The sequence below is a fragment of the Megalobrama amblycephala genome, linkage group LG8 (assembly GCF_018812025.1).
Source record: "Megalobrama amblycephala isolate DHTTF-2021 linkage group LG8, ASM1881202v1, whole genome shotgun sequence".
Taxonomy (NCBI): Eukaryota; Metazoa; Chordata; class Actinopteri; order Cypriniformes; family Xenocyprididae; genus Megalobrama; species Megalobrama amblycephala.
In genome coordinates this window covers 10,173,841-10,197,593 of record NC_063051.1, presented here as the reverse complement: position 1 = coordinate 10,197,593, position 23,753 = coordinate 10,173,841, and the positions used below count along the sequence as shown (strand labels likewise).

General features: G+C 44.1%; 1 protein-coding gene and 1 long non-coding RNA gene across 3 annotated transcripts in view; both read left to right on the top strand.

Annotated features, from left to right (window-relative positions):
• Positions 1-23,753, top strand: part of cacna2d2a (calcium channel, voltage-dependent, alpha 2/delta subunit 2a) — a 383,618-nt gene that overhangs the window by 183,921 nt on the left and 175,944 nt on the right. The gene's annotated exons all lie outside the window — the stretch shown is intronic.
• LOC125273636 lies at positions 5,052-8,931 on the top strand. The gene is made up of 3 exons (XR_007186114.1): positions 5,052-5,102; positions 5,196-5,327; positions 8,893-8,931. It is a non-coding gene; the product is annotated as an uncharacterized LOC125273636 (long non-coding RNA).

Below are 23,753 nucleotides of genomic sequence, written 5' to 3'. Positions count from 1 at the left end.
AGCACCACAATCACCGTTTTCACGGCGCCCCGGCATTTTTCAATGCCTCACCACTGCACTACGTGCAGAGCCCCTCTGCTCGATGCAGACGGCCACTGCGAGTGCGTTGGATGTCTGGGCAAGTCCCACGCAGACGATTGCGAGTCTATGAGCCTGGCATCCTTGCGCTCACGGGCTGCTTTCTTCAAGGGAAGTGACCCCGCCGATCGCGCCCTCCTCTCTCCTTCCTCCCGCGAGCCGGCTAGGAAGAGACAGCGGGGAAGACCGGCCCAGCGAGCTGAGCTGAGCGAGCTCACGTCGGCCCATTGCCCGCGTGCCTCGCCCTCTCCCAGCAGAGAACAGTCCCCAGTTCTGTTCTCCCACCCTGAACAACGTCCCTCAGCAGATGCAAGCGACCTTGTTTCCTTCGGCGGTTCCGATGAAGAGCAACTCGACGACTCCGTGTCTCTGGCAGCCTCTGAACCGGAGCATTGGTTGGGCGAGTCGGACGACCCCGCCCCCCTGCCCCCCCCCTGGAGCCCATTGATCGCGGCGCAGGTATGGATGCCAAGCTTTTCCGCGTCCTATCAAAAGCCGTGGAGGAATTGGACCTCGACTGGGCTCCACCAGAGGAGCCGTCACGAAGCCGCCTGGATGAGTGGTTCCTCCCAGGCCGCCGTCAAGCTCCTCAACAACGCTCGGCCCCGTTCTTTCCTGAGGTTCACCAGGAACTGGCGAAGTCATGGCGCGCCCCGTATTCGGCCCGCCTGCACACTTCACACCGCTCAGTCCTCACCTCGGTTGATGGTTCGGAGGAGAAGGGTTACGAACACCTCCCGCCCCTGGACGAAGCAGTGGCCGCTCACCTATGTCCGCCCGCGGCCGTGGGCTGGAAGACGAAGCGTTCACTTCCTTCTAAACCCTGCAGGACCACCTCTGCCCTCGCAGGGAGAGCGTACGCCTCTGCTGGCCAAGCCGCCTCAGCGTTCCATTCTATGGCCATCTTCCAGGTCTTCCAGGCCAAACTTCTCCGCGCCATGGACGAGTCTGGCACTGAAGAGACCGCCTTCAGGGACCTCCGCAGCGCGACTGATTTAGCCCTGCGGGCCACGAAGGCAGCGGCCCAGGCCATTGGCAGATCAATGGCCAGCCTGGTGGTGCTGGATCGCCATTTATGGCTTAACCTGACGGAGATCAAAGATCAGGACAAGACGGCCTTCCTGGATGCGCCTGTCTCCCCGTCAGGACTCTTCGGACCGGCAGTTGAAGGTTTCACAGAGCGATTCACGGCAGCACAGAAGTCTTCTCAAGCGATGAGACATTTCCTGCCCAAGTGTTCAAGCTCCGCATCTGCTCCTAGCCGCCCCAGGCCTGCGCCGGCTCAGCAGACGAAACCAGCCCCTCCTGCCTCTCAGGCTGCGCCGCCCAAAGAGCACCGCCACCGCTCGCGCTCTGCTAAGCGCATGACGTTCCCGAAACGCCAGGGACCCCGGCCCAAGATTGTGCTGGACCCGGCGCCTCAGAAGTCGTCCTGATCAACAAGAAAAGAAGAGGATCGGGGCATGTCTCGCCACGGCCGGACCACCCCGAAAGCTCGCTCGTGCATGCTCCCCTCCGCCTCGTTTAACTCCGGGCGCGGGACAAATGCAGTCTGCAATAATAGGGCCCACACTTGTTGCGTCCTCAACAAACGCCGTTATCACGTACATACTCCTCAAAAGAGCTTATTTCCTCTTCCTCCCATATCGGTGCGCGGCCCCCCTCTAAGCGGGCCGCCATCCGATGTCATTCTACCCCTTGCTACCCGGGTCGAGCCTTGGCAGGCCATCCCCGGTGTGTCAAGTTGGATTTTGAGAACCATAATGATTCAAACTACGGTACAGCCGGACGACGCTCACGTCCTCCGGGCCGAAGTTTTAACTCTTCTGAGAAAAGGGGCTATAGAACTAGTTCCCCCTTCGCAGAGCGAGTCGGGCTTCTACAGCCGTTACTTCCTGGTTCCGAAGAAAGACGGCGGTCTCAGACCCATTCTGGACCTCAGACTTCTGAACCTTTCCCTCATGAAGCGAAAGTTCAGAGTGCTAACGCTGAAACAGATCCTCGCACAAGTATGTCACGGGGACTGGTTCTGCTCGCTGGACCTGAAAGATGCTTACTTTCATATCCAGATAGCCCCCAAGCACAGGCGATTCTTGAGATTCACGTTCGAAGGTGTGGCTTACCAATATACGGTCCTTCCCTTCGGGTTGTCTCTAGCTCCTCGCACTTTCACGAAGTGCATGAACGCTGCGCTCTCCCCTCTGAGACAGATGGGTATACACGTTCTGAACTATCTCGACGACTGGCTCATCCTGGCCAGCTCGCGGACAGAGCTGGAACACCACAGATCCGTGCTCCTCAGCCACCTGCAGTGTCTGGGTCTCAGGGTCAATTTAGCCAAGAGCTCGCTGCTTCCCACTCAACGTATCTCGTTCCTGGGTGCAGTCCTCGACTCTGTCAGTATGACGGCAGTAGTCTCGTCAGAGCGCGCTCTGACCATTCAGCAGCTCGCGGCTTCCGTCAAGAACAAAGCCTACCTCCCTCTGAAGCTGTTCCAGAGGTTGCTAGGGCTGATGGCTTCCACCTCCCCTGTGCTGCAGCTAGGCCTGCTATGAATGCGGCCTCTTCAGTACTGGCTGAAATTTCGGGTCCCTCCTCACGCATGGCGACACGGCCGCCTGCGCCTCAAGGTCAATCAGGCCTGCGTAGCAGCCCTGAAGCCCTGGACGAACCCCTCTTGGTTCAGTCTTGGCGTACCCCTACAGGCGGTGTCACAGAGGACGGTGCTTTCCACGGACGCGTCCAACCTAAGTTGGGGTGCTCTGTGCGAGGGCAGTCCGGCCTTCGGCTCGTGGTCCCACGAGGAAAGCCATCTGCACATCAACTGCCTCGAGATGCTGGCAGTGATTCGAGCCCTACAGTCCTTTCAGGCTCATTTGACGGATCGCCACGTCTTAGTCCAATCGGACAGCATGACAGTGGTGCCATATATCAACCGCCAAGGAGGTCTTTCGTCCAGCCGCCTATGCGCTCTGGCGAAACGACTGCTAGAATGGGCTTCTTCACGGAAGAACGACCCACATCCCCGGAAAGAACAACCTGGGAGCAGACATGCTGTCCCGGAGCAACGTCCCCTCAGACGGGTGGATGCTCCATCCCCAGATAGTTCACACCATTTGGGAGTCCTTCGGGAAGGCGGAGGTAGACCTCTTCGCCTCTCAAGACAGCTCTCATTGCCCAATTTATTTTTCAAAGAAGGACGATGCACTGGCCCACTCTTGGCCCAACACCCTTCTCTACGCTTTTCCCCCGGTCGCTCTGATCCCTCAGGTGATCAGGCGTGTCAGGGAAGACAAACACAGAGTTCTGTTAGTGGCCCCGCTCTGGAGGTGCCAAGTTTGGACCTCAGAGCTGTTCAGGGTTTCCACGAAAGCCCCCTGGCCGATTCCCCTGAGACGGGACCTTCTCTCTCAGGCGAACGGAACAATCTGGCACCCACGGCCGGAGCTGTGGGCTCTGCACCTGTGGTCCCTCGATGGAAGCCATCTGACCTCCCCGGGAACGTGCTAAGTACCATTTCACAAGCTAGAGCCCCGTCCACTAGACGCCTCTATGCTCAAAAATAGGCGGTCTTTGTTAGCTGGTGTTCTACACGCAGCACAAACCCCGAGGAATGCGACGTAGCCGCTATACTGTCCTTCCTCCAGGAACGCCTGGACGCGGGGCGAGCCCCCTCCACGCTCAAGTTTTATGTAGCAGCCATCGCAGCGTTTCACGCTCCTATTGCTGGCCAGTCAGTAGGTCGGAACAACCTTGTTGTAAGGTTTCTAAGGGGTTCCAGGCGGTTGCATCCACCACGGACCCCTACGGTTCCTTCCTGGGACCTCTCTTTGGTCCTCAGAGCTCTAAAGGGCCCGCCCTTTGAGCCACTGCGCCTAGCAGACCTTAGGCCCCTGACGCTTAAGACCGCCCTGCTTCTTGCACTGGCGTCGATCAAGCGTGTTGGCGATTTGCAGGCCCTTTCTGTTAGCCCTGCATGCCTTGAGTTTGGGCCAGACGACTCTAGAGTCGTGCTGAAACCTAAGGTGGGCTACGTTCCCAAGGTGCTTTCTGCACCTTTCAGGTCGCAGGTTATTTCGCTCTCCGCGTTCCCCCCTATGCCGGGCGATCAGGAGCAGGAATTACTTTGCCCTGTCAGGGCACTGCGCATTTACATCGAGCGATCGCAACCCTTCCGGCAGTCTGATCAGCTCTTTGTTTGTTTTGGCGGCCGCACCAAAGGGTTTCCGGTCTCAAAGCAGGACCGGCTGGTCCTCGCCGTCCACTTTTGCCAGATTTTATCAATTGGACGTTCCGACCTTACAGGCTCGTGTCCTCTCGGCGTAAATACGCGGCCATTATAGTTCTGCGTTTTGCACAAAACCCAGGAGCTTCTCCCTCGTAGTGCACAAGGGTTACGGCGGCTTCGGCCTTCCCACTTGACACTCGGTCCCCTCGCGGTGTCCAGGTCAAATCCAGTCGTTTCCCCAGCAGTGGCACGCCGTGGTTGAATTCGTTCCCCCATACGCAGTACGAGTGAAGTATCGAAAGGGAACTTACTCGGTTACTAAACGTAACCTCGGTTCCCTGAGATACGGAACGAGTACTGCGTTACTTGCCGTGCCAATAGGCTGCGGCTCAGTGTCGTCGCTTCAGTCGATATGGCCTGAGTAGCCTATGGCGAAATGCTCACTTATATAGGGCTTTACCCCGCCCATTTCGGCGGGAACGTTCGCGCGCTTTGTCGCCATAGGCCGCACAGCAAAGCCGCGCCGTCATTGGTTCAACGACTTGCAATGAGTGAACCAATGACGATGCAGCTGCACTGCGTTTTTGAAAAGGCTTCAGTAGCGGGGAAAAAGGGAGACTTTTCCCCCATACGCAGTACTTGTTCCGTATCTCAGGGAACCGAGGTTACGTTTAGTAACCGAGTAAGTTATCTATTACAATAATCAGTGTAAATGTCATTTAACAGAATCTTTATTCCTTCACAGAAATTTCCAATCTTACTCTGAGTCAAGTGGAGTTGAGAAAGGAAAATAGAGGTGAAAGTGTGCTTGAATGATGTTAAATTCAGTGTATTCATTCTCAGTGTAATACAGTAATATCACAATATTGCTTATGTTTTTCAATAACAGACAGAGAAATAGCTTTTTCAGCTTCAATGATGGAATCTGGCAGTGGACATGTTGGTCCTTTTACCACTGAAATCACACTAACCTACAGGAACGTCTTCACAAACATAGGGAACACCTACAACCCAATTACAGGTAATTATCAATGAAATGGAGTCTGTGGTACATTTCCCCTATGCACCTGCCCTAAACTAACCCGGTGTCCCTGACACCTACAAGAATTATCCTCAGGTGAATCTCACCCTGCCCGCAAAGGTTGACGCCTAAGTATTACTACTCTGACCGCATATGATGCCTAAAAATATAGTTACCTGACCGCAATCAACACCGCATAAGAGTCTCACACTGAGTGGAATGACGTCTTGCCCCCTACGTCACTAAACCTAGGAAATAGATTTCAAGTGTCTAAGTTGCAGTGCTGCACAAAAATAGATACTCCAGCTGTTGTCCTTCAAAGCTTTTAATCATCAAATCTCAGCCAGTTCTCATCAATCTCAGAGAATCTCTCTCCAATCAAAGAATACAGCAGGTTGTATAGGATTTCAGGTACACTTCACAGTCAGTATATCATGATCTATTACTCATTATCATCAGTCTTAATATGATTGGTTCAGATTTAAGAAAAACAACTTAGTTCCTCTGCCACGCTTACTGGTGGAGTAAATTTAGATTAGAACAACTGAATCACAGGATCATCAAAAAATATCACCAGGTTAATAGTTCACTGATTACTCGATAGGTCGACACAATTTTCATAGACTATTTTTTTATTCCTAGAAGGATGCTGTGTAGCCAGCACAGCTGTAATGACTCATCACTCGACATGGGATCCATTTTGCAAGCTTTATTAAAAGTACTCGTGGCCGTACAGGCAGGGGTCAGAACCAGCAAACACAGCAATGGAGATCAGGCAGAATCGTGGTCAAAAACAGGCAGAAGGTCAGGGAAACAAGCAAGATTCACAGTCCAGAGAACAGGCACAAGGTCGATGGGCAGGCAGCAACGGGTCAGGAAACGGTAAGCAAACAAAGACAGCAACAGGTAATCCAACAGGGTATAAACGCTCAGTAATGACAGCCGGGGCAATGATCAAGATTTCGCGTTGTAACAGTGTCTGGGAACTGCTTAACACTCTGAGGTCTGAAGGTATCGCCGGCGATACCACCGTGGTTTTTTTCTTATCAGTGTGAAAGAGACTCAAATACTCTGTCAATGTTGCACATACAATTAAGAGTTATACACCATTTTAATCTGTGGAATATCTTCTTTCATTTGTGTACACTCAGAGTAAAAACAAAATGTTGTGCTTTTTGTAAAATAAAGAAAACTAACATGATGCGTGATCTCTCGTCTCCCTCTGAACGAAGTCCAATCTGATAGTTCTTAGAAAATGAACTGTAACTTAGTGAATACTAATGACAAAAAAATTACACTTATGTCTAAAAAAACGTTAAGATGTCAGGTTTTAAAACATATAAGTCAAATCGAAAACAAACCTTCTGTGTTTATGTAATCTGTATGAAAAGAGAGCCATGTCAGAAGTCTGTGATTCAGCTCATTATCCGCTAATGCGGCCACGCCCACGGAGGGAGCGCTATTCAGACGCAAATTCAGTCAATACATGCATTCGTCATCTCAATCGTGTATTTATTGTCTTCAAAAGTGTTTTGAATAGCCATATTTAGCGATCTCTTGCCTCTGTTAGTTCCTTGATTGTCACATGATATGCCTCTTCTTTTACTGAGGCATTTGTGGACAAAAGGGGCAGAGCGCCCTCCGGCTTTGAGTATGAATTAAAAACACAGCATCCAGCGCTCATAATGATGACAATAAATATAGAATAATAAATATTACTTCTCTGTATAGAAAATTGATATAAACATATGAGAATCCATCAATATTTCTCCAAATGTGTATGCTTTTAAGCATATTAAGAAATTATGGTCAATATAAGATTTTAAGAGCCAAAATGTGAAGCTTGAGTCTTAGATCTTTTTAATGATGTATAGTTTGTCAACTGCACATCAACATTTAGGCTCTATAATATAACAAATATAGTAGCCTATATGAAATGCCCTAGAAGTAGGAATGTTCAGACGCTTTGCATCACAGAAATACATTATATTTTAAAGTATATTAAAATAGAAAACCATTATTTGGTTAGAGACTTGAGACTTCTTTTAAAAACATTATAATGGCAATGTGTTCAATCTTTTGACTGGTAGTGTAATTTAACATAGGCCTATACAAAATTTTCTTCATATCATGTGCAATAATACGTGCATGCATGAGATCACAAAAATCATGTTTTTTTTTTTTGTCCTGAGTGGACTTTAATCCTGTTATCAGCATGATCACAGAGGGTTTTTTCACAGCCTACCTGACTGAAAGACCTCATTAATATGCAAGTCATTTCAGGTCATTATTATTCAATTCTTTTGTCTTCTCAGGTCAGAATCACCCATTATACATGAGGATTCACGCCTCCATGCATACTGTGTTTCTTGACCAAAAGTGTCTTAGAAAATTTAAATCTCTCTATTGTTTTATATGAAGGAGTAGGCAGCATAATTTTTACATAATTCTGAAGCAAAAACTCTAGTCTACAACCTCCAATACCCAGAAGTCTTATGAACACAGATTTAATATACTTTTTTTGGCCTTATTTCAGTGACTTAAGTTTTTTGTTTTTTCAATAACCACGCATAAACATTATTCCTTCAAAAATACAAACATGTACGTACATGTTCCTCACATATTATTGTAGCCTAGTTTGTGCTGAATACAGTGTAATGACACTTTTGTCATTTATATGTTTATGAACACCTGAAAAAAGCACAAATGTCAGGGCATGTCAAAACTTCTCCAAGCCCCAAATCAGCCTCAGACTCCAGAGGGTTATACTGCGTTCACGTCACCTCGTATTTACCGGAATCTTGAGATGACAACACGTGACGTTATATTCGGAGCTGTTCACGTCCTTTTGGTCCTTGGACTGGGAATTATGCGTTTCCATGACACCACTATCAACACCTAAATGAATCTACAGCGGTCAGTTGGTACAGCGGCCACGTGGTACATGTGGGAAAACTTGTGGGAAATCTCTCAGAAAACTCCCAGCTTACAAGCTGTAATTACGAGCTCTACGAGGACGTGAACGCTTTTTACAAGCTAGAATCTCGTAACTACAGGAATTACAAGGCCGCGTGAACGCACCTTTAAATAGCGGCCTTAACGAGCTGCAGCTGGCGGGTGATCAGAGTCCAAGGCACGGGGTTATGGGAAATGTAGTGAGAATCAGTGTACGTGGATGAGTGGATGCGTGAGTGTCAGTATTCCGGGGATGGAGCCCTCTGCTGGCCAGTAGAGGGAATCACGGGGTTCGTCTCCGTGACAACAGCAGAATTTTCCACTTGTTACAACATACAGTCCTAGTGAATGTTCAAAGTTAGCTTGTTAGGCCTGTAGGAGAAAAGAAATGTTAGTTCATAATTAATTAGTTCTGAAATTCCATCAGTCATAAAACTCACTTTGTAGTAATGATATCCCTTCTGCTCCATTCAGACCTCTCTGCAGTTGTGTAATGTGTATAAGAGAATTAAATGATCTGCCATCTTTCTAAACTATTACACAGTGTGTTTGGTAATTGAGCAATCATACAGGAAACAGCTGATTCTGTGTCTCTTGTTATTTGATTTAGGTATTTTCACAGCCCCACTGAAAGGAGCGTACATGTTCAGTATCTCTATACATGGTTTTGGCCCAACTGCAGCAACTGCTGACATTTATAAGAATGGAAAGCGTGTGGTTATAGCTCATGATATTCAGGTTCAGAATACGTTAAACTCCTCTACATCTGATGTAGAGACAAGATGGCGCCGAGCATGGCGGCCGTGTTGCGAGCTCCGAGTAAACTTTGCAGTATTTGGTTTGTTTTACTGGTTTTTTTGTTGCTCTACGTATTGGATGTTGTTTGCAAAACTGTCTACGACAGACACGCACTCCTAAACATAGGATCCTACGTCGCGAAACGCAAACCGGACTTTGAGTTCTTGAACACTGGCGCCTTGTTTACAGACACCAGATCAGAGCCCTTTGTCTGGGCCGCGCGGGCGCGACCGAGGAAACGCCGCCGGAAAAGAGGGAAGAGAGCCGGCGTCCTTGTAAGACTCAGACGTCGTTCCCTCCGACCTCCTCTCCCAACCATTTTGCTGGCTAACGTTCAGTCACTGGACAACAAACTCTGTGAACTGCGGGCACATATCTCATACCAACGAGAAACAAGGGACTGCTGCATTATTTGCCTCACAGAAACCTGGATGTCTGCAGCGGTTCCAGACTTAGCCATCGAGCTTATGGGGTTCTCCGTGCATCGCTCGGACAGATCGAAAGAGCTCACAGGGAAAAGCAGAGGTGGGGGTGTTTGTTTCTTTATCAACAACTCGTGGTGTGATGAAAGGAACCTACACTCTATTAAAACCTTCTGCTCCCCTGATCTGGAATTTCATATGCTTCTGTGTCGACCATTCTGGCTACCGAGGGAATTTACAGCGGTCATAATCACAGCTGTTTATATTCCTCCTCAAGCCAACACAGACCAGGCACTCAAGGAACTGTATGGGAATATAAGTGAGCAGGAAACAGCGTACCCAGATGCAGTGTTTATTGTTGTGGGGGACTTTAATAAAGCCAACTTAAGAACAATAGCTCCAAAATATTTTCAACACATCACCATAAACACGCGTGGTGATCGCGCACTGGACCACTGTTACTCTCCTTTCCGGGACGCCTACAAAGCTCTCCCCCACCCACCTTTCGGCAAATCGGATCACTCCTCCATTCTGCTTCTGCCTGCATATAGGCAGAAACTGAAACGGGAAGCACCCGCCCTCAGAACAATTCAATGCTGGTCGGACCAATCAGACGATATACTACAGGACTGTTTTGATCACGTGGACTGGAACATGTTCCGGGCAGCATCTGATGGCGACATAGAGGCATACTCAGAAACTGTAACGTGTTTCATCAGGAAGTGTGTAGAAGATGTTGTGCCGACAAAAACAATTTGCATCTACCCCAACCAAACACCGTGGATTAACAACGAGGTTCGAGTAGCCTTGTCAGCGCGGACATCCGCTTTTAAATCTGGGAACGCTGATGATCGTAAACAAACAAGCTATGATCTCAGGAAATCCATTAAAGCCGCAAAAAGACAATATAAAAACAAAGTTGAAGAACAATTCAACACCAACGATGCAAGATGTATGTGGCAGGGAATCAATAACATCACAGATTTTAAAGGGAATAAACCAGCTACTGTGAACATTGCCGCCTCTCTACCGGATGAGCTTAATAACTTTTATGCTCGTTTCGAGGCTCTCAACACCGCCCACACAGAGAGCGCTACCGCAGCTGCTGCAGGAGATGTGAGTGCACTCACCATCTCCGTCGCGGATGTAACCCGATCCTTTCGACGGGTAAATATCCGCAAGGCTGCGGGTCCTGATGGCATCCCAGGCCGTGTGCTCCGAGCATGCGCATTCCAACTAGCCGGTGTTTTCACAGACATTTTCAATCTCTCCCTCTGTCTGTCTGTGGTTCCCTCGTGCTTCAAAAAATCCACCATTGTGCCCATACCAAAGAAAAACAAAATCACATGCTTAAATGACTGGAGGCCCGTTGCTCTCACACCCATCTTCAGCAAGTGTTTTGAGAGACTCGTCAGAGATTACATCTGCTCTGTGCTGCCTTCCTCATTGGATCCGCTTCAATTTGCATACCGCAGCAACCGCTCTACAGAGGATGCCATTGCTTTCACCCTACATACTGCTCTCTCCCACCTGGATAATAAGAACACCTATCTGAGAATGCTGTTTGTGGACTACAGCTCAGCATTTAACACCATAGTGCCTGCCACACTTGTTGCGAAGCTCCAGACTCTGGGACTAAACAGACCTCTATGCAGCTGGATCCTGGACTTCCTGACAGGCAGAAGTCAGGTGGTCAGAATGGGCAATAACACATCATCCCCGCTGACCCTCAACACTGGTGCTCCTCAGGGCTGTGTCCTCAGCCCACTCCTGTACTCCCTGTACACATATGACTGTACAGCCACACACAGCTCCAACGTCATCGGCAAATTCGCCGACGACACAACGGTGATAGGCCTTATCACCGACAACGATGAGACGGCCTACAGAGAGGAGGTGAGCACTCTGACTAAATGGTGTCAGGAGAACCACCTCTCACTCAACATCGACAAGACCAAGGAGCTGGTTGTGGATTTCAGGAGACAGAGCAGAGAACACAAACCCATCACCATCGACAAGACACCTGTGGAGCGGGTAAGCAGCTTTAATTTCCTCGGCGTTAACATCAGTGAGGATCTCACCTGGTCTACGCACACTGACGCAGTGCTGAAGAAGGCACATCAACGCCTCTTCTTCCTGAGACGGCTGAGGAAGGTTGGAATGAGCCCCAGCATCCTCAGATCATTCTATATTTGCACTATAGAGAGCATCCTGACAGGCTGCATCACTGCCTGGTTCGGAAACAGCACTGCTGGCAACCGTAAAGCTCTGAAAAGGGTTGTGCGAACTGCCAGCCACATTGTTGGAGGTGAGCTTCCCTCCCTCCAGGACATCTACACCAGGTGGTGTATAAGGAAAGCCCGGAGGATCATCAGCGACTCCAGCCACCCGTCCCACAAACTGCTCTCTCTGCTGCCCTCAGGAAGACGTCTCCGCAGCATCCATGCCCGCACTAGCCGACTTAGGGATAGCTTTTTCCCTCAGACTATCAGACTAATGAACAGTCAAAACTAATACACCTTACAGCATACTTCACAATGGTATGCTCACACCGCACTTTAACTTAACAGCCCAACACTGGACTATACATACACACTGCACTTAATACAATAAGATACCTGTTACCTTTTATTTTATCCAGTTCATGAACATCTGTTGCACCTTGCATATTTTTATGCGTATATATGTCTATATAATGTAGAAGTCCATTCTGTGTATAGTGTATAATGTGTAGTGTTAACTGTAAGTATGTCTAATAGTACACTGTGTGTAATGACTATATGTATGTGCATATTGCACATTTTTACCTGTTGTAGTCTGTATAGTTATATGTCTGTATGGTATATGTTAATTGTTTCTGCAATTTTTGGAGCACGCTCACAAGAATTTCACTCTCCAAGGCACATGTGCTGTGGTGATGTGACAATAAAATTGACTTTGACTTTGATCCTGGAGGTTGGAGATGTTGTCTATGTGAGACTTTGGGCTGGCAGGATAATATATGATGACCACAATAACCACTGCACTTTCAGTGGTTTCCTACTGTTTCCCTTAAGATAACAGGAGATTTGAAGAATGTAATATCCAATATTTCTGAACATTCAGTGTATGATTTAAATGAAAATGATGAAGAATCATTAATATATGAACATGCATTATTGTATGTATGAAATTTTGAATAGATTGCTGTATAAAAATCAGTATAACTCATAAGTTCTGATCTGTCTATACATGTAAGTTTGTATAAAGAGTTTCAGCACTGAGACAGACAGAACCCATGAATATCACATGTGACTCAAAAGTGTTTTGTTGAAGTAGTAAATCTAGAATGTTAATTAATACCTTTTTAAATGTATCTTTTTACTGATCCTTGATTTGTATCTCTTCATCCTACATAAATAAGTGAATAAAGATACATTTTGAGATTTTCTTTTCCTCATATTTTCATGAACATTTCCCAATCAAACCAGCTGTACAATAATATGTTAGGTCAACAATGTTTGTTTTGAAGTCATGATATTTGTGTTATAATAATGACACTGTCATGTAATGCATGACATGCAGTTTTCATTTAATTTACAGTTTTTGTCTCAAAAATCTACAAGGAATCAAACAAGCCTGGTTCCATAAGGAAAATGTGGGACAAAAGGGGAAGGTCTTCCACTACTACAGTATACAATCCAACATATAATGTAACAGTAGATTAAAGGCTAATCCCATTTTCATTTAGACAGTACAGTATATGTCTATGTGGCAGGAGGGGTTATTTTTGGCTTACGTCACGATGCTGTTTTAGCTTATTGGCAGCGTCACTGGGCTATAAAAACGGGAACATGTGCGTTACCTGGGATGCATCACTTGGTGAACTGGATGCGAGTGCTCGAGATGGTAAGAACGCGCTGCTAGTTGTCTTGCTGGATATGGCATGTGTGTTTACGAGAGGTGCACTCTCTATCTAACGTGTTTTAGAGACGGCGACTTGGTTGGAGAGTACTTCTGCCTTGACTCTGTAATAGAATGATGATTAGTTATGTCTGCAGGTACGACGTAACAGGATGACGTAGAGAGAGGGTGACAATGGTTGATGTGATGTGTGTGTGGTGCTGCTGTTAAAACAGTTGTTAAAAGAGTTCACTAAAGACTCAGTAAAAGGTTCAAAGAACACAATCAGGGCTGGACATTGCATTCTTCTAAATACAAGGGTTTATTACATGGTGTCAGAGTGCCGATCGTCGGGATGGTGAAGTTTAACCCACCAGAAAGCTTTTGCTTTGAGAGACCAGCAGAATGGACCGACTGGAAAAAGAGGTTTACACGTTACAGAACGGCGACAAAATTGGATAAAGAGGACGGCATTGTACAAGTAAGCACCCTTGTCTATGCCTTAGGGGGCGAAGCAGAGAATATTTTTAGTTCATTCACCTTCGACGCGGAGGGAGATGATAAGAACTACTTTTTGGTCCTCAAAAAGTTTGATTCGTACTTCATACCAAAGCGCAACGTAATTTACGAAAGAGCTTGCTTCAATCAGCGCGTTCAATGCCCAGGGGAAAAAGCGGAGTCTTTCATCTGCTCCCTTTATGAACTGTCCGAGCACTGTGAGTTCGGGTCTGCCCATAAGGAACACATTAGAGACCGAATCGTGGTGGGTATCCAGGACAAGGAACTGTCAAGCAAGTTGCAGCTTATCCCAAACCTCACGCTCGAAATGACGGTGCAAGAGACACGCCAGTCGGAGGAGGTGAAAGCTCAAGTTAGCATGCAAGGAGAGGCTGCATGGGCTATAGAGGTAGCACACAAACGACACACACAACGGCGGCAACACGCTCCAGGGCCAAAGTTCAAACACCGTTAAAGAGACAATGAAAGAAAGAAAATATGCGGCAGATGTGGAAAGGAAATTCACAAAAAAATCAAACTGTCCAGCACTGAAATCCACATGCAACAGATGTAGGAAATCAGGACACTGGGAAAAGATGTGCAAAAGCAAATTGGTGAGTGAAGTAAGAGACTGTGAACAGTATGATTATCAATTTTTGGGCTCAGTCAATAGCACAACTTCACATAATGAATGCACTGTGCAACTAAAGATTAGCACACCGGTTAGCTATAAAATTGACACCGGTGCAGATGTGTGCATTATGACTGAAGCAGCATTTAAAATGCTCAAGCCTGAGAAAACACTGCTCACTGCTAAGACTGTACTTAATAGCCCAGGTGGATGTCTGAACTGTATCGGACAGTTTACAGCAAACACAGAATTCAAAAATAACCAGTACTCAGTCAAAGTGTTTGTTATCAGAGAAGAGACCGCTAACAACCTACTTAGCCGATCAGTTGCTGAGCAGATGGTACTGTTAAAAAGAATTCAAGAGGTGCACAGTGCTGTAATGGAGGTGGGCTTACTTAAAACACAGCCAGTGAAGATTTCTTTACAAGAGAATGCACAGCCTTATGCAGTGTATGCTGCACGCAGAATCCCACTTCCCCTCATGAAGCCGGTGAAGGAGGAACTCGATAGGATGGAAGCTGAGGGCGTTATAGAGAAAGTAAAAGAGCCCACAGAATGGTGTGCACCGATAGTGCCAGCTCCCAAGAAGTCCGGGCAGGTGCGCATATGTGTCGACCTCAGGAAGCTAAACAAATCTGTGAGGAGAGAAAGGTTTGTCTTACCCACTGCAGAGGAAATTACAGCAAAGCTGAATGGTGCAACAGTGTTTTCCACACTCAACGCATCTGCAGGGTTCTGGCAAATACCGCTGGATAAAGTCAGTCAAAAATTAACAACCTTCATCACTCCTTTCGCCAGGTACTGTTCAAACTCCTACCTTTTAGAATTTCCAGCGCTCCTAAAATTTTCCAAAGAAAAATGATGGAAACTCTAGAAGGCCTCGAAGGGGTGGAGGTCTATATGGATGATATTTTCGTCCATGGAAGGGACATGGCAGAGCATGACCAGAGACTACAGTCAGTAATGGAATGACTACAGTCAGCGGGCCTAAGGTTGAACACAGAAAACTGTAGGATGAGGCAAGAGAACCTACACTTCCTGGGCCATGAAATAAGAGCGGACGGAGTGCGGCCGGACCCAGCCAAAGTATCGGCTATTAACAAACTGCCTCCTCCTGACAACGCCCAGGGGTTAAAAAGAGTTCTCGGGATGGTTAATTACCTGGGAAAGTACATCCCCAATTTAGCAGACGTGGGAAAGCCACTCTATGATCTGCTGAAATTCAAATCAACATGGACATGGGGTCCAGCCCAACAAGCAGCTTTTCAGGAGATAAAAAGGCTCCTAGTGTCCTCACCCACATTGGCATTTTATGATGCAGAAAACCAACCATACTGTCGGCAGACACAAGCAGCTATGGAATTGGTGGTGTATTGATGCAGCAACATGACAAGGACTGGAGACCAGTGGCTTATTGCTCCAGATGACTGAGCGAAGCTGAAATCAGGTACGCTTAAATAGAAAAAGAGTGTTTGGCCACTGTGTGGTCATGTGAACGATTTGAAAAATACTTGTGTGGTCTAAGTGAGTTCAAGCTGATCAGTGACCACAAACCATTGGTACCACTAATAAATACCAAAGACCTGGATGTTGTTCCACTTTCTTTGCCAAAGGCTGCTGATGAGAATGATGCGATTCAACCCTACTGCTGAATACGCAGCCAGGAAAACTCTCATAGTAGCTGATGCTCTGTCCTGGAGCCCCTCAGACGATGTACAGGACTGTAACGACACACACTTAGACGTGAAGTGCTATGTGGTGTCCATTATTGACAGCATGCCAACGTCAAAGCAAAAGATGGCCTTCATCAGGTCTAGCACTGTTGAAGATGAAAGCCTGCAAAGGGTAATCACATACATTCAGTCTGGCTGGCCTGAACACATAGTCAGGGTTCACCCATTGGCCAGAGACTTTTTCCCCATAATAAGTGAACTGTCAATTCAAGAAGGGATTGTCACCATGGGCAACAGAATGGTTATACCCAAAAAACTTAGAGCTGAGATCATAGATAGCATACATGACAGGCACCAGGGTCTGAGCAAATGCCAGGAGAGAGCAAACACCTCTGTGTGGTGGCCCGGTATATTGTCCCAAATTAAACTTAAAGTCTTGTCTTGTCACTCCTGCCAGACGAGCTCAGCCCAGAGAACCACTGATTTCCACGCCACTTCCTGAAAGGCCATGGAAGAGGATCGGAATTGATCTGTGCGAACACAACAAACAGGCCTACCTAGTAATTTTGGTCTACTATTCACGTTTTCTAGAGGTACTACACATGCCCACAACTACCAGTACACAAGTAGTGCACAAACTGAAAGCCATCTTTACGAGAGGTGCACTCTCTATCTAACGTGTTTTAGAGACGGCGACTTGGTTGGAGAGTACTTCTGCCTTGACTCTGTAATAGAATGATGATTAGTTATGTCTGCAGGTACGACGTAACAGGATGACGTAGAGAGAGGGTGACAATGGTTGATGTGATGTGTGTGTGGTGCTGCTGTTAAAACAGTTGTTAAAAGAGTTCACTAAAGATTCAGTAAAAAGTTCAAAGAACACAATCAGGGCTGGACATTGCATTCTTCTAAACCATACAAGGGTTTATTACAGACTCTACAAGTTTTGCTGCAATGTCGTTTATTATAGTTTACATATATTGGGTATGGACATCGAAGAAGGTATGGCCCTTTGCTCTGTTATTTCCTACTTAGCTGCGTTAAGCGACATGCATTCAGGAGCGCGCTGATCAAATGGACTCTTCGCTAAGCCCCGCCCTCCTTAGTTACTGTTGCTACGCCTGTCAAGCTTTTGCGTCTGGCAAGTCCTTTACAGTATGTATGCACCGGTGTCAGACATTTTCAAGGAGATAATTAGTCATTTTTGGCGAACAGGTGAAATATCTGAGAGAGCAAGACAAAAGGGACTGCAGTATGCATTCGAGGGATATATCCACGACATAATATGCAACCGATTAGAAAATAATTTGATCAAAATTGAAGCTAAAGCTCCGAGCGCGAGCAGCAGCCGCCTCATACGCTGACCATTCAAATGGGAAACACACAATTTATTGAGGAAAAGCTTTGTTCATCCACAGCAGGTTAAGTGAAATTTGTGAAAATAACCTAATACTTATAAATCAAACAGCTTATCCATAAATCTTGTGGAATAAACAAAAGATGTTAGCCTGACCACTTTGCAATGATAATTTTCCCGCTTATTTTTTAGCATGCCAGGCTAACGTAACTCTGTCTTGCCTTTAATCATTTTATTTCACGTTCAAATATATATGCATTATGAACAAACAACCGTTATTATTTCCAAGCAATGATGTGCTGAGTTAGCTAGATTGCTAACCTACCCGTCAGATTGTACTACCCGGGCTTACTGCATATGCATACATCAATATTATATCATTGTTGTCATGATAAATAACACAAAATTACTATATATGCATTATTATAAGGGTAGGTTTAGGGTTGGGGTAGGTGTAGATGTTAATAAAGCCATAAACCACGTTAATATCACGCTGGAAGCACAATCTGATAGGTAACGTTAGCATTTTTTGGATTTTGTCAGATTTTGCTAACGTTACCTACTGTTTCAATGGGATGTAGCAAAATCTGACAGGGTAGCAAAAATTGTCAGAACACCGGCATTTCTCCCCTTGGTTTTTAGGTTTCGGGAAGGGAAAAAAATTCCACCACCCCATCCAAACTTTTAGGATACTGAGTATCAGATTAACACAGTCCATACACACAACGCTTCGGCATGTTCCCTCGCTCGAAAGCTTGACAGACCTCCCGCGCCTAGTTACGGTTGCTAAACCACGATTGGCCTGTGGTGGTTTTCGGGCATGGCTTAGCGAAAGGTCAATTGAGTACATTCCTAACTCAATCCCTTTCTTAGCTGTAAGAACCTGACGCACTTGCTGGGTCGTTGTTTTCTGTACTGGCATTTGCTGGAAAAGATTCTGTTTGTTGGCTCTTCATAAAAACGTTAATCCCTGCAATTGGTAGGTATTCATGCACATGTATATTAGGGTGAGAGTATATCTAACAGAGTAACAGTCTCGCTTTGTTTATAGGTGTTGTGACGGCCGTAGCTGCATTCCAGTCGGGGTGCTCTGCGTTTGTTTATGGCCGCAGTGCTGTCCTGTTTCCTGTTTCCAATTTCATTTTTTGTTAACTTTTCTTTCTTGACTTTTCTTTTCTTTTATAACGTTTGCTCTTTTCAGTTGTATCAATATTATTTTTGTTTTCTTTTGAATTATTTCATTTTCAATTCTAATTATATCTTTGTGACTTTTCTTTAGTTTGTTTCTGTTTCTTTCTTCAATTGTATTAGATTTCTGTATTGTTTCTGGGGTTTGAATTGTCTTTGTTTACAATTTTGATTGTATTTGTGATTTTTCTTATTTGATATGCTTTCTCTCAAGTTGCATTAGATTGTGCTTTTGTGACTTATCCTTTGTTTATAAAGTCTATTCTGTTTTCTTTTCCTTTTTTTATTTGTGTTTTGTTGAAATTGTGATTTTTGCTTCAAGTAACTATTTTTTATAAAAATTCATTTATTTGTGTTATTTGACTGAGTTGCACTACCCAGTTTTCAAAGTGACAGTGTACTTGATTTCTATCATTTTTGTCTCGGCAGGGCCTGGCCACCAGGGGCAGAGGACTGGTTTTAGGTGGTGGTATATTCCTCACAAGTGTGCAGTGACCACCTCACCGTGTGTGTGTGTGTGTGTGTGTGTGTGCGTGCGTGTGTGCGTGCGTGTGTACACAGCGAAGTGCAGTGATTCACCTACAAGAGGTGTGGTCTGATTATCCATTTCTTTTTTTGGTGGTAAGCTCTAGTCCCTGGCCCTCGACTTGTTCTAAAAACCCTAAGTGGCTCGTTTGGCTGGGAGAAAATTATTTATTTTAATATTGTTTTTAATGAAGATGTTCAAAGAATTTTGTATTGTTACCCATGTAACATGACTCTAATTAGTGACACGAACCTGTGCAAACAACTATAAGTGGTTTATTCTAATTCTTTGGGTGAAACTCCCAAAGTGGCATAGCCAGAGTGAGCTTGATATCTTGTTGTTTTCCACTGCATTTAAAGTAAAAGTCCTTATTGCCCTCGAACCCCCACCACACCTAGCAAGTGAGTGAAGTACACTATGTCATCAATCTAAAGATTGTTAAAATGAAACTAACCATGATGTGAAGCATATTAAAAAATAATTTGAACTTTCAAAAGAGCTTCTCAACATGAAAAACCAAAAGGCAAATTTGCCTTGATCATGAACCTGTCATGACTTCGGTCTGATTTGCCAAGTTTTGTTGTCTTGTCTCTGTGTCTGCGTGCTCTGTCTTCTAGCTCATCAGTTTTGTTTTGACAGCTCTCCATGTGCTCTGCTGTCAGTGTGGCGTTTTCCCCTCCCACTCGTTATCCTTATCTTCAATTGTGTTCTCTGCCACACCTGTTGCCACTTATTCCTCATTAGCTTTCCCTTATATTAGATCCTCTTGTGCCCAGTCTTTTGTCAGACCGTTGTTGTATGTTTTGAGCTAACGCTTCGCTCTTGACCTTATGCTCTTGTTTGCCTAGTCTTGTCGTGTTGTGTTTTTTAGGCTCCAATTGCTGTTTTGTTTCTTTTGTTTTAATCGGTTCATTCTCATTCTGCCAGACCTTTTTGTTCTTCTCCCTGCCCTGACTATCTTTGTGTCGGTTGAGACTTGGATGCATCGCTCCAGTCCCTCTCTGCAACCTCAACGCTCTCACCTGGAGACTTGGTGAGATTAACGCTGCGTCTCAGACAGCACTCTAGGCAGAGTGACTTCCACGCTGCGTCACAAGCGACGCTAGGACCTTGTTTTGGACTCTCAGTGAGTAATTGTTGGTTAACTACAATATCTCCTATTAAACCAAATGATTTAAACTATCATATAACTAATATTTGTTTAAACTGTCTTTTTTTTGTTTAGTATTATTACTTTGGCATCTAAGCACATCCTTTGGTGAGGTTCTGTTTACCAGTGACTTTCATAACTGTCACTCTGTTACTAGGTCCTTATTTTATCTTCACATCTTTAAGATAAAGCATGCAAATCTTAGTTCTATCTAAACTGATAGTACTTTCTTCCTTGTTTATATTCTTAAAACATAATTTATTTCTCTGTCTATTTAGCTTAAATTTATATTTAATTTATTTATTTTCTTAGGGTCCTAATGTCCTTTATTTTCCATCATATCTAGATCTTGGGTAGTTTTGACAACCCAGGTCTATATGCTCTATATTATTTACTACTTTCATAATTGTCTGAATCACTACTTATAACTATTATTTTATTATTTTATACAGGCAGTATTTTCATAATCTTTGCATTTTGTCTGGCTCATTGCCCATCTCTTTCATTTTGTTTGTCTCAATTCTATGCCAGCAGAAAGTTTGACCCTTTTGTGCCTCAGCTCTGGTCATAAATCTTCCCACAGAAACCCTCAACATACTCACAGACTGGAATTTGTGTTCCAACAAGTCATTAGATTAACTATTGCTTTAAAATCTGTGTTTGCATGTCAGAAGATCTTCTACAGATGGATCACTCCCCCCTTCTAGAAGATATTCTGGCATCAGTACTTGTATCCTTAATCAATTATTAAGTATTTGTTAATTAAGACTAAGAATGTTCTATCCAATTGTCCAAAGTACTGAAGTAATTTACTTCAAACTCTCCCCTTCTTGGGAAGTTCATCTTCTATTTTGTTTTTATTCAATTTATTTTCTTTTTAATGAATAATATTTGTCAATTATTGTTTTAGCTGAATATTGTTCCTCGTTAAGCTGAAACATTTTATATATCAAATCAAGAATTTAAAGTCTAGTTTTTGTTCTTTTGGATTTTCCAATCAACTAGAATCGTCTTGCCTTGTATCTTATAATTTAACATGAATTTAACGACACCAGAATCACCAAGCTGTTTACATATTGCCTTGCTTTTCTTGTTATTTTCTGCTAATCAAATCACTAAATTCATGCCCAAATTCTGCCTATTATTTATCAATAGACACATCTTATTGAGTATTCTCTCATACCTAATGCTCACAGATCCAATTTGGTACCCCATCCAGAAACTGTCACGGTATGCACACAAACAAGATGGTAAGATCCAAGCGCAGCATTTATTGGGTAATCCACAGTCATATATCCAAAACAGGCAGGGGTCAAAATCCAGATAACAGTCCACAAAACAAAAAGCCAGGAATACTAAAGTGCACGTAACAAAACATTAACAAACCACAACCAAAGACAGAAACAACTGAGACTAAATAGACAGAAAATAATGAGCAAACACAAAACAGCTGGGTGCAATGAAATGAGGATAATGAGTCCGGGAAGTGGGTTATGGGAAATGCAGTTCACAAAGGGTGAGGAACAGTCCGGATTGGAGTGCCCTCTAGTGGCTACCTAGGGCACTCCAACTGGTGATCATGACAGAAACACACTCAGGCTATTATTTATGGCCCTTTCTCAGACATGTTGTTTCGCATTCCTGACGAACCTACACACATAGAAATATGTCTTTTTTTTTAGTTTTTTGAAAGACTCAGGTATTATTTCATTTATTTATTTAAGTTTGACCTTTATAACCTTTTGCTTTTAATTACTCTCTGCAAATAATACCTGTTTATTTTGATGTTTTATTCTTTCTCAGTTCAGTCAGTCACAACAACTGTTATTTGTTTTTTCTAATTTTCTCTCATTTTCATTTAAATTTCTCTTTATTATTTTTTTTTTTCCCCCATTTTAACATGTTTAATTTAACAAGTTTTATCCCTTATTTCCATTTTCATTTGTATTAATTCCTTTCTTAAGTTTATATTCATTTTTTTTTTCTCTCAATTTAACTCCATATAGCTTATATTTTATTAAATTTTAATCTTTCAATACATTTATCCTATTGTAACTGGTGTGTATTAATCTTTTTTTTTCAATTGGCTTTGTTATTTGTCACATATAATATAGTGTGCTCTTCCCAAACTGATGGCGTAGTCTATTTTTAGCTGTTTCTCTCATTCAACGCTGATGTGAAGGAACGGTGTCGTGCCTGATCCATCTCTGCTAAATCATTTGTACGTATTAAATTTTTTAGAATCGACGTTGTTATTTGTCATATATAGCCTAATGAATATTGTGCTCTTCACAAACTAATTTCATTTCACAGTTTGTTTCGGATTTTCGCTTTTGGGCCTTTTCGATGCTGATGTGAAGGAGTGGTGTCGTGCTTGATCAGTCCAGCTTTTTCTTTAAAATAACTGGTTTGTATTAATCTCTTTTTTCAATCGGATTTATGTTATTTGTCACATATAATATATTGGTGTTTTTCCCAAACTGAGGCCGTAATCTAATTTAGCAGTGTTACTCATTCGACGTTGATGTGAAAGAGTGGTGTCGTGCCTGATCAGTCCAGCTTTTTCTTTAAAATAACTGGTGTGCATTATAAAATTATTTTCTATATTTTCGATTATAAAAATGATTAATGTTTAATAGTCATGTAATATATCTTGTTCTGTTCACAGACTGACAGCCTATTGTAATTTAGCAGTGGTTTACTGATTTAGCACACTGAAAAGGGAGTTTATTTGAATAATCGTTTGATGGAAAAATCGCATGATATTCATAAAGTGTAGTTATAATTTTACAGATTTTGTGCCCTTTTGAATTAAAAAAAAATATATATCCATATAAAAATAGGATAAACTGTTGAGAAAATTATGTTTTCACAGCGAATTAGTCCATAGGAGAAAATGCAATGCAGATACTGTAAATTTTCAAATTCTGACCCAGAGGTCCTGGTGAAGCATTACAGGCTTCATCATGGACAAGGTCATAAAGGAACAAATTGGCCTTGCCTATATTCAGATTGTGTCTGCTCATTCCGGACACAAATTGCTTTAAGATCGCATTTGTCACGCTACCACACCCGCAGAACTATTAGGCAAGTTAGCCTATCATTTAAATGTGAGCTTTGCGAGTTTGAAAATGTTTGCAGTGAAAGCATTTTTTTTTTTTTAAACATCTTAATGGACATCTAAAAAGGCATGAAACTGTACGGTGTCCTTTTTCTGGCTGTGAGTATAAAACCAACAGGTTTACAAATTTTGAAAACACAAAACTCACACAACAATTGATTTAAGAAACTCGGTCATTACTGAAACTGACAACATTAACACTGATACAGCAACACTGATACAGCA